The sequence below is a fragment of the Rutilus rutilus genome (assembly GCF_951802725.1).
Source record: "Rutilus rutilus genome assembly, chromosome: 7".
NCBI classification, from domain to species: Eukaryota; Metazoa; Chordata; class Actinopteri; order Cypriniformes; family Leuciscidae; genus Rutilus; species Rutilus rutilus.
In genome coordinates, this window is record NC_140221.1 from 43570602 (window position 1) to 43582105 (window position 11504).

At 39.9% G+C, this 11504-nt stretch overlaps 1 pseudogene across 1 annotated transcript; it reads right to left on the minus strand.

The window, feature by feature from the left end:
* Positions 1–622: 622 nt before the first annotated feature.
* On the minus strand, positions 623–9973 carry LOC311293966 (serine protease FAM111A-like; annotated as a pseudogene). The gene is made up of 6 exons (XR_014630292.1): positions 9943–9973; positions 6331–6409; positions 6130–6192; positions 5409–5465; positions 5100–5165; positions 623–3028 (listed from the first exon to the last, which is right to left on the minus strand). The product of XR_014630292.1 is annotated as a serine protease FAM111A-like (transcript).
* Between the last annotated feature and the right edge of the window lie 1531 nt (positions 9974–11504).

Consider the following 11504-nt stretch of genomic DNA (forward strand, 5'->3'; position numbering starts at 1 on the left):
CCTAATCATCCTCATACACTGATTGGCTTCATCACTCTGTCTCCTCTCCACCAGTAAGCTGGTGTGTGGTGGGTGTTCTGGCGCAAAAATGGCTGCCGTCGCATCATCCACATGCTGCACATTGGTGGTGGTTGAGGAGATTCCCCCATCTATGTAAAGCGCTTTGAGTGCCGAGAAAAGCGCTATATAGCCTAAATGTAATGAATTATTATTATTATTATTATTATTATTAATTGTGTACAGAGTCATTTAAACTATGCCTGTTGATCACGCCTCTTGTGCAGTAGAAAATACAGAGCAGACTCCCCAGACTAATGTTCAATCTTAAAAGATTGAGCTTGTTCTGGTGATAGCCAGACTAATTCTTAGGCTGCATCACAAGTTAAAATTGTGGATTGATATTATTCAGAAAATTTCATCAAATTCCTTCTGTGTCAGAATCAGAGTACATCACGCCGATATATGAAGGCGGAGGAGTTGAAGTTGGCCATAGCGTCTGTGCAGAGGACTTGTCTGGTTCTCGTGTGCAGAGGATATGTGCCGATGGCTGTTGTGTCTTATATATAGTGTTTACAGTCTGAAAGTGCTTATAGTCAAGAATGAGGCCAATATATTTCGTTCAGCATGATTATTTAATAAAGCAAAAATAAGTGCAGCTGTAGGCCTATTTCTTTACAAACATCCGCAGAATTGAACAATGCTGGAGCAGTCAAAGATGTTTAAGAAGAATGTTGACCCCTTAAAGGGATACTTTAACTAAAAATGAAAATTATGTCAGCATTTATTCATGTTGTCTATTTCCCCCCCCCCGAAATATATTTCTTCTGCTCAAGAAAGTCATGCAGGTTTGAAATGATGAGGGTAAATAATTCATGACAGCATTATAATTTTGTGTCTATCACTTTAAAATATAGCATTAAGGATTTCTGGAAATTAAGCAGAATATCATTTATCCTTTGGAATCATACAGATACAATCTAACAGATCAGGATGTAGTTTTCTGGTCGCTCCATTGCATATTAAACATAGAATGTACATGTTACACAAGAATCAAGTCAATAGACACATTTGCATAGAGTAATCCAGGGATCGCACAGAACTTATAACTCTACACATATTTGAATGAAATTGTTTATTAAACATCCCTGCATAATACCCCAAGATATATGAATATGATATATATAGACACAATGGTGCCAATCAAGACTCAAGACTCTGCTGTCCAATTATTCATCTACAGTCTTCCTGGTTTTATGGATCTATTTCCATGGTCACATCATTGTCTTCCAAATTAAGATTTAAAGATTTATATTCAGAGAGTAATTTTAGGATGTCAGATCTCTCACTTTTCTTGGCCTGTGAGATGATCCTCTCCAGGATGGGCTGCATGGAATAGGCATATTCAATAATGCTTCTAGTTTTACCTTTTTCTCCTTTGTACACATATCCACCAGTGTGCACACCAATCAGATAGCAGTGTTCATCAAAAACTGGAGAGCCAGAAGATCCGTGAAAGAAACAAGAGTCGTAATGGATCTGGTTGTCATGATTTTCCCATTTCTCTTCCAAAGACTGTTGTGTTATCACATGAATGAAATCACGATTCTCAGATACGTGTTTATCTGTAGCCCCTTGTAGATTCTCTCTCTCAATGATGAAGCAGGGGTCCATTTGCTTGACCCCTTCTCCTGGATGTCCCACAATGCAGATCTGACCTCTGTTAGGAGGGAGGGCATGAATGTATTGACTGAGCAATCCAGGACCGTTAGCAATTTCATCAGTGGCTTTCAGTTCAAGAAGAGCAAAGTCAAGATACCTGCCCATGTTGTCTTTGCCATAATAGTACGCTGCAATCTGTTCCTTGATCGGCACATACTTGGTCTCATTTGCTTCCAAATCTTCATATCCAAATACAGCAGTGAATGTCTTTGAAAGCTTCATGGAGAAAGGGTCAAATTCTCCAATAACATGAGCATTAGTGAGAATGAATCTGTCAAAGAGTTGGAAGCCGGTTCCTCTGGCGGATCCCTCCACTCGAATCTGACACACTTGTTCAGAGAGTTTCGTGAGCTGCTTCACTTTCTTCACCTCCAAGAAACTTTTAATGCTTTTATCATATTCTGCTCTGAAGAACGTTTGGAACTGAGTCTTGTTCTTAAGGTTCTCTCGCTGCTTTAACGTCTCCATTAAACCTTTAATCTGAGAACGCAAAATTCCCAGAGTCTCTTTGGAGTCAATCATTTTAGAGCATTTAGTTGAAGAATTTAGTATTTGTGGATTTCATTGTGTTTTTCTTTTGAGTTTTTTCTTGTTCAGTGTTGACGGGATGCTGGTTAGGATCAACGTTTTCTTTCAAATCAGCGGCTGAAGCTTCATTCATTTCAGTGCTGACATCACTCAAGAAGTCTTCTTGAGTGTCTGGTTGTTTTTTGTCACTGATAACAATGATTTTAAAATGCTTTTGATCAAGATGCTCTACAGTGTTTGACATTACATGGTTTATCTCGCTCCCAAACTCACGGAGTGCACACTGTTTCTGGAATATGTCATTGATGAAGCGTCCGTCACGCCGAAGAGCATCCTTCAGTCTGTCTTCTTTGAACGCGTACACGCAAACATCCTCAACTTCCTTCCTCAGCTCATTGTTTTTCATTAAGCGTTTCACTTTAGCCCCTCCTTTTGTTTTAATGTAAAAGATTACAAAATTTTCTGATTCATTGGATAATGAAAGCCGTCCAGTTGTTTTTTTCTTTGTGTCAACATTTCCAGTTTTTTTGATGAAGATTATGTCTAAGAGCTCATCTTTTTCAAGAAGACAGCAGGGGAAATCGGTCTTCACAGCAGCTCCAAAAACTTTTTCATTGGATCTCTTGATGACTATTTCTTTCTCCATGTTGTCTTTATTAATCTTCTTGAAAAACATGTTTGTATTAAGAGCATCAAACACAGTCTTGGATGTATCACACGCCACTGCATGTTTCTTAGTTTGGTAGCGGAAATTGAAAGTGTGGCTTTGCCCCTCGTCGTACTGTTAAATTCAGAAGAACAATAATACAAATTGCATTTAAACATTTATAAATAAACAATTTCCATAAAATTATTAGAAATATAGCACAACATTATAATATATACAAATAATAGACAGCAGGGATGTGTTATGATGCAGAGCAGGAAGCAGGATCCAGATGCAGCGGTGTTTTTATTAAATAAACTTGAATTATGACTAAGAATAAGAATAAGAATAAACTTAAACTAAGACAAAGACTCCGGGACAGAACAGGCAACATAACAACATCAAGAACTCACCAAGACTGAACTAGACACAGGGCTTAAATACAAAGGCAAACAAGATAACAAGGGGGCGTGGCTAATCAGAGACACCTGGGAAGACTAATCAACATAACAGGAGACAGCTAAATATGAAAAGACAGGGGAACACATGACAGACAAGAACAAGACACAAACCCACACCGTGACATAGCCCGCTTTGGAACCATGTCGGCGGGACCCCCACGCTCCCCCCAGAGGACTTATTGCCCCCCCCCCCCAAAAAAATTCTTGGGGAAGTTCACAGGATTGGAGGCAGTCTGCTTTGAAGACAGTTCGGGACAGGTCGAAACCCGCAGCGAAGGCGATTCTGTTGGGCTGGACGGGACCAGCAGGGAAGGAAGCTCTGGGCTGGACGGGACCAGCAGGGAAGGAAGCTCTGGGCTGGACGGGACCAGCGGCGAAGAGGGTTTTGAGCTGGGCAGAACCAGCGGCGAAGAGAGCTTTGGCTCTGGCTCGGGGGGCATGACGCTCACAGACTCTGGCTCGGCGGGCATGGCGCTCTCAGTCTCAGGCTCGGCTGGACTGGCGTGAAGCTCTGGCTCGGCAGGACTGACGTGAACAGTCTCTGGATCGGCAGACGTGACGTGAACAGTCTCTGGATTGGCAGACGTGACGTGTACAGTCTCTGGATCGCCAGACGTGACGTGAACAGTCTCTGGATCGCCAGACGTGCCGTGATGCGTAGGCTCGGCAGGACGAAACCCTGGAATGATGGCCCTCTTGGCAGCACGTGCAGACATAAGCGGGGGATCGGCCACGCTGGAAACCGGTCCTGTACGTCCATAGACCGATCCAGTGGCTGGCTTGATGGTTGGCAAGACGTGACGATTCCCAGGCCGGGCGGGCGAGACGTGAACTGACTCTGGCTGGGCAGACGGGACGTGGAGCTGTGAAGACTCTGAACTGGACGCGACCAGCGGTGAGGGCTCTGGGGGTACTGTGAGCTTGCAGGGTGTTTCATCAGCCAAGCTCACAGTAAATGCCGAACCGCTCAAGGAGAGGGCCAGGTCGACATACCCTTCTAGGGTCCAGCCGGTATAGTCCTCCGGCATCAATTGAGCAACGTCATCATCCAGCCCGCTCCAAAACAGGTCCATGAGCTGGGTGTCATCTAACGCTCCCAGATGACAGCAAGACAAAAAGTCCCTCGCATACCTCTCAATAGGCTGGCCATCTTGGAACATCGAAGAAAGGAATTTCCTCAGGGCCTGGTTGCTAACAACTGCTGGATCCATTTTGTGGTGAGTTCTTCTGTTATGATGCAGAGCAGGAAGCAGGATCCAGATGCAGCAGTGTCAAAGACGAAGACTAAGAATAAACTTGGACTAAGACTCCGGGACAGAACAGGCAACATAACAACATCAAGAACTCACCAAGACTGAACTAGACACAGGGCTTAAATACAAAGGCAAACAAGCTAAACAAGATAACATGGCTAATCAGAGAACTGGGAAGACTAATCAACATAACGGGAGACAGCTAAACATGAAAAGACAGGGGAACACATGACAGACAAGAACAAGACACAAACCCACACCGTGACAGGATGAGTCTCCATACAGTTTTCCAGATTTAATTTGGATACACAAGCCACTGATCACAACAGTTCATAATGTGCACTTTCATTTTTTGAATTCTTTAATTTAGGTGTATTATTCTTCAGGTAGAAGATCAGCCAATGATTCGACAGTGATCTGAAGGACAAGAAATGCAATACAGGTAAAGGCATTTGAATTGATAAGCACCAATTACCATTAAGATTCACAAACCTGCTGCATATGGCTTTTTGATGGACCCTCTTTAACTTTATCCTTGAAAAAATCGTTCTTCCTTTCCTAAGTGAATGTCAACACAACAGTATTGTTAATATTAGTCCACTAGTGAACATGGGTTTACCATTATATTGTAAATCATAAGCAATGCAATAAATTGTCACTCTAAAGATATGGATTTTAAAGCAGCTATCAAGAAGCTTTGTCTTTCCAAAATGCTTTAGCTAGAGTAATTCCACACACTTTTTCACAAGACCCTTAAATAATCCTCATCCAATGATACAGATTTGTATGTATGCAACAAACCTTTAGAGGATCACGGCCATTGTTTCCATTTTTCTTGCTCGTAGTATTTATTCTTTTCTAGAACAATGGCATAAGAAAAATTAAAACAGCATATTAGTATTATTAATTGAAAACATTTGAATCTAATACAATTCAGGACATTACCAAAATTACACAGAATTTTATATTGCCACACAAAATTAATCAAAAGTGCACTCAAAGTATATAAGACTGTTAGTTTCTTTAACATGCAACACTTTAAAATATGAAATCTCAGAGTGGGAAAAAAAAAAGTAGTACATTAAACTTTCTATATATTGCAAGCCTTCTAAAGCCATAGAGTAGCTTTGTGCGAGGAACTGACCAAAATTTGGTATTTGTTTTCTTTGAAAATATGCAGAAACAAATATGGAGGAAAAACTTTAGTTGAATAACGGCATTTTTTGATCTGTTTGATTTCCTTACACATGACATCCAGAAGACTGGGAAAATAGTGCACAACAAAGACTACTTTCATAGTGCTATTTTATGAGCTTGACAACTCAGTGACTCTGAACTGATGATTAAAGACATGGGTTTTTAAAAAGTTGTTTTTAATTTTGAAATAAAAGAAAAATCTATGGTTCTTTTGCACTTGCTTATTTACTTGACCTTGACGTCTTCATTAGCTGAGACATGAGCAATTACCTAAAACTTTGTTTCTTAAACCTGAATCATTATTATTAAAATATCATGGGCTTACCTGCACATTTTCACCAGTTTGTGACGGCCCTTTGGCTTCACTGTTGCTGTCAGCGAGCTTTTTCTGAAATAGACATTCCACAATCTTCACCATAATCATTTAAAATTAAGGCTAAACATTTCAATATGATCCCCATAAAAAATGCCAATAGCCAAGCTTAGAAATTTGAAAGTCAATATTTATTAATCAGATATATGTCACCGGAAAATAATTCGGAATGCTGTTCTTCATTTTCTTCGCTGGTGTTGGTTGAGAGTGATGTTGGCAATTCATTGTGTTTCTGTAAAGAGGACAAATTATGAGTTCTCAAAGAAATCTTACAAAGAATATATAATACTGCATTACTAAAGTATGTATAGTGCAGTCTACATAATTGGTAAATAAAAATTTGCTTACAATCCAGTTGTGTGAAAAATGTCTTAAATATTTTGACACAACGGGATTATTTGCTGAATTATAAAACGCGAGGAGATTGTGACAAAAAATACATTTGGATTGTTTCCTACTGTTTGCACTGGTTTTGAAAACATTAGGCAAATTGAAGATTATATTGTACACAGTGGCGGTCTTAACCATAGATATTATATAGAGACTAGATGCCCTATTGGCCGCTGGGCACTGAGAACTGGTAGTAGCCTACTCCTAGTTTCGTTGCGTGGCAGCAGTTAAGATGCCAGAGCACCGTGGAGCATTTTCCTGTTCTAATCGGCGGACCATCGCAAATAGGGCCCGGGGGATTACTTTTAACATTACCGTACTATTGGTTGTATTTTGTGAATACAATATAATTGAGAAGGAGCAAGGATCTTTGATATTACTGTACTGAAATCGTAGCCAGCTAACGTTAGCTAGGCTATGTTTACTGCACCAGCCGGTGTTCACCCGGCATGGAGAGGTGGGGTAAAGTAATAATTACAAGAGCTTCTCGGTTATTTTGGTCCCGTCCGAATGTGCCATCTCAGTAATAATTACGGACAATGACAGTAAAGATTACGGCGACTTTTACCTTCTGTAAAAAGGTCCGGGAAAATTACCTCAGGTAACGTTTATATTAATAGACGTGCGAATAGACCCACTGTAAATCAAGTAATTTCGAATTTTAAAGTAGTTTCCTGTGGTTTTTCAAGTATTGAGACGCTTGAAAAGGCATTCAGTTGCGTTCTAGACACTGCGCAAATCTCCCCCAAGTGTTTTCCACATAGCCTACCATTTAGATCAGAAAGAAGTTCGAAAGCACTTGTTAGAGGCACAAAACATATTTTAGCGTTAGGTAAGTGCCTATTACCAACACAATCCAGTCTTAAGTTAATTCATACATTGTTCGACCGGACAGAACTGTTATATATATATATATATATATATATATATATATATATATATATATATATATATATATATATATATATATATATATATATATATAGGTTATTTGTGTTTGCGCACGTGATATCAGGAAGCAATGTAATACACACACGTTTCTTCAACTTATTAAAATATCTTACTTTACTGCAACTATCTGTATCTGCTTCTTTATCATATTCATAGTGTGTGATTTATAAAATAGCCTACCTTATATCCTACATCACATATTTTGTTTTTGGACGTCTGGTCACTTTATATCTTCTATCAGAATATTATATTACTGTTAAGCCTTTATGAATATTAAAATACACCGAACCATGTCCTCTATCATAGAATGACCTTTGCAGCAAAAAACCCCGCGTGAAAATCAGGTACTGAGGTATTCAGTGAGGTATGATTGATTAAATGCGCTGACAGCTCATTGCATGCACCTGCCACACACATTACACTGATATGAGTGGAGCGGGTGACCGACCGGTCTAAGATGGCCAGTAGGCAGTAGCGGTCGATAGGGCGTCTAGGTAGGCGGCTGCTTGGGGCCCCCTACCAGCGGTCGTAGTAGGGGGGGCCCCAACCAATCTCAAAAAAAAAAAAAAAAAAAAAAAAAAGCCCCTTATCCTCATGAACGCTTCAAAAGCATGGTAAATTTTATTAATATTCTTAAGAAATACGTTGAAACGTTGAAGTAGTAAAATGTCCAGTTCATGGTTATCTGTCCCTACATAGCCTACACCCCGTCTACTTTCACAATGAAATGGACTAGTCCTTAATTGTGCGCGGCGCGAAAGATAAACACGCAGTGACAGGAGGAAGAGGAAGTAGGCTACACGAAATGAGCAAGATGAGTCTAAGGTCTAAACGCGAAAATGAAACGAAGTTACCCAAGCGGCTCAAATAAAAGAAAAAAGCGAAAAGAAGGCGATAAGTATTTGGCAACACTGCCAAAGATTACAAACTTTTTTACGGCTAACGTTACTGTTGGGGATACAGACAGGAACAACAGCGTCCAAACAAAGCGTTGAACGCCGCTACAGCAGCAAACGTTAGCTGTGAAGTGGCGCTGGGTGAGGATAACGTTAACACACTCACATGGATATAGCCTAGGTGGATTTGCTTTGAGCCAAATGCAACATCACCTCTCCCCAGTTCCGCCCTTCTTAAGTTACTCACTCACTATAAATACAGTTTTGGCGCTTGTAAATGTGATGTGACAGATCCCTAGAGATCCCAGATCTCTACTAGCTAACGTTAAAGCCCCACTAGGTAAGATTTCCGTTTTGGTCAAACAACGACCCCTAGAGTCGCTGTGGACTACTTGTATTTAACGTTACTGTCGTAAATACCACTCACGCAGAGCAGTCTCTTCACTCACGGCCTGATCCCCTCCCCCCTGTATAGAGCTGGTAAGTCCCGCCCCCTTCGCTAACCCCACTGGACCTCAAAGTTGAAAAACCGTCAATGCAAGTGAATGGGAGAAAATAATTATTTTCTGGTCCCGTTTGAATTGTGCCATGAATGTGAACATATGTTGTCTGTGAATTTTTTATATAACGTTTCGTGTAAAGAATGATACAATTTAGCGGGTAGAAGTTTGATACGGTTAGACTTTGTGTGAGAGCACTTTGTGGACTACAACTCTCGACGCGTTTGAAACGTCAACACCACTAGCACACAGACTAGCTCACGGATCCCGCTAAACATGGCTGTGTCTTTGGTGCACTTCACCGCCTTCTTTCAGGGAGAGGACAAAATCGTTGAGGTTGGCGAAAACCACGGGTAAGTCAACTTTATGGGGTGACGTCACATAGGCGACATGTAGTCTTTCTCGTTATGTCTTTTCCACAACTGCTAGCTGAAGAATCATACCATATACTGTCAAACTCGTAACATGAAAAGTTATAAAAAAAATTCACAGACAACATATGTTCACATTCATGGCACAATTCAAACGGGACCAGAAAATAATTATTTTCTCCCATTCACTTGCATTGACGGTTTTTCAACTTTGAGGTCCAGCGGGGTTTTACGGAAGGGGCGGGACTTACCAGCTCTATACCGGTCCCTGTTCAGTCGGATGGAAGCTGTAACGAGTGGAAATAAGGTGTGGCCCCTTTAAGAGCTGCGCGCGCCCTGTTTAACTGTCGGCAGTCTGTATTGTATGTGTGCCTCGAACACCCCGTAAGCTGGTTGTTTCTATTTGATGCTCATTATTGTCCTATTTTTGTCTATCAAGTAATGCTGTGGACGGTAGAACGTGTGACAGACAGTTACACGAGTTCGATTGGGGAATAAACACAACGCGTTACAAATCGTCGGACATCGAACAAGCACAGCTAGCCTCCGAAGATGTCTAAGTTACTAATCCATCAACAAGAACGCCAGGTGCTTTTTAGCTCACACCAACGAGTGAAAGCTTGTCCGAGTGATATACAATATAAGCAATATACTTACAAGTCCAACAGCATGTGAGGACGTGTTGGGGGAAGTGAGGTAGCCTATGCCGTAAAGCAGTCGAATTTTGTAGTTCTTTTGTGTGCGCGGGGTCACTACCCGAACCCCGAAGTTTAAAAGTACGATTAAAAACGATACAGACCCCGTCAGGCTATGGCAGACATGTCATTCAACCTATTGTAAGTCGATGTACCATCACAAGAGTCTTGGAAATATATTATGAAGGTTGAAAAGTTACCTAGTGCTGCTTTAATAGTAAATAAACACGAATGAACAGTGTTGAAAGATACAGTTCAGCTTACCGAAATGTACATTCCTCATACATAATAGACAAAAGTTTTTCAAACCGCGGAAAGGGGTAAAACAGCTGGAGAACAATTGTCACACAACATTTACCTCAGGAAAGCCATTTAATGACCATAATATAGGCAATAGCATGTTTGTTGGCTAGAAAAAAAGAGCTATCAGAGAGTATTTTGCTAAATAGGTGTAGGGGAGACCAGGGACAGTTGTAACACTTTTTGCCATTTTTAGCAATACATCAAAACACATTTATACTGGAATAACCCATTTGTTATATTATAAACTTCAATCTGTCAACTGCTGAAACAATGTATTTAAGTGGTTTTATGAAATATAGTACAGGTTGCAAAATTTATTTGTCTCTCCACTGTTACAACAACATTTCTAAAATATACATGATGATTCAATCATATACTCAAAATGGAAAATATTATTTATCAGTCATGTTATTGTGATAATTAGATAATATTAAAAAAGATACTTACCTTAAAATGTGATTTGATGACATTTTACATTTAATTTGCAATGCACAGTGCACATTTTACTTTTAATTTGCACATTAAAGGGAAACTATGCCGTTTTTTTTAAGCTTAAGTTTTTAAAATATAAATGACCTTGGTTGGTGATACTGGGACAGTTGTTACGGGGCGTTACAACCGTCCCAGAATCACCAACCATGTTTTCATCTCATGTGAGCTAGCTTGACTGGTAGTTTGACACTTGTTAGCCATTTCTATTTTTAGCTTACAAAACAGTGATTCTACTAATACTTGTTTGAATTCATAGACATTTGATCTTATAACAGCATCCAAAAAAGTACATCAGAAAGAAAAGTAATTTTTTACCTCAAAAACAACCTTTTGTAGATAACTCCAACAGGAAATTTCAAATGTGGTTCCCTTTTCGGCAAGAATGGAGGGAAACTAACTGAGCATGAGCACAGTGAGTGTCATCACTCTAGGTTGTTTCTGATTGTAGGAAACATTGTAACACGTTTCTGTTTAGTTACTGTTTAGTTTGGTATCATCGCGCTTTAGAGTCATAGATACACACTAAAATGCAAGTTTGGTTACCAACTTTCTTCAAAATATCTTCTTTTGTGTTCAGCAGAAGAAAGAAAGTCATAGGTTTGGAACAACATGAGGGTGAGTAAATGATGACAGCATTTTCATTTTTGGGTGAACTATCCCTTTAAAAGTATAACCGAAATCATTCATGCTAGAATGTATGTTTAAAAGTTGTAGTAATTATATTTAGTT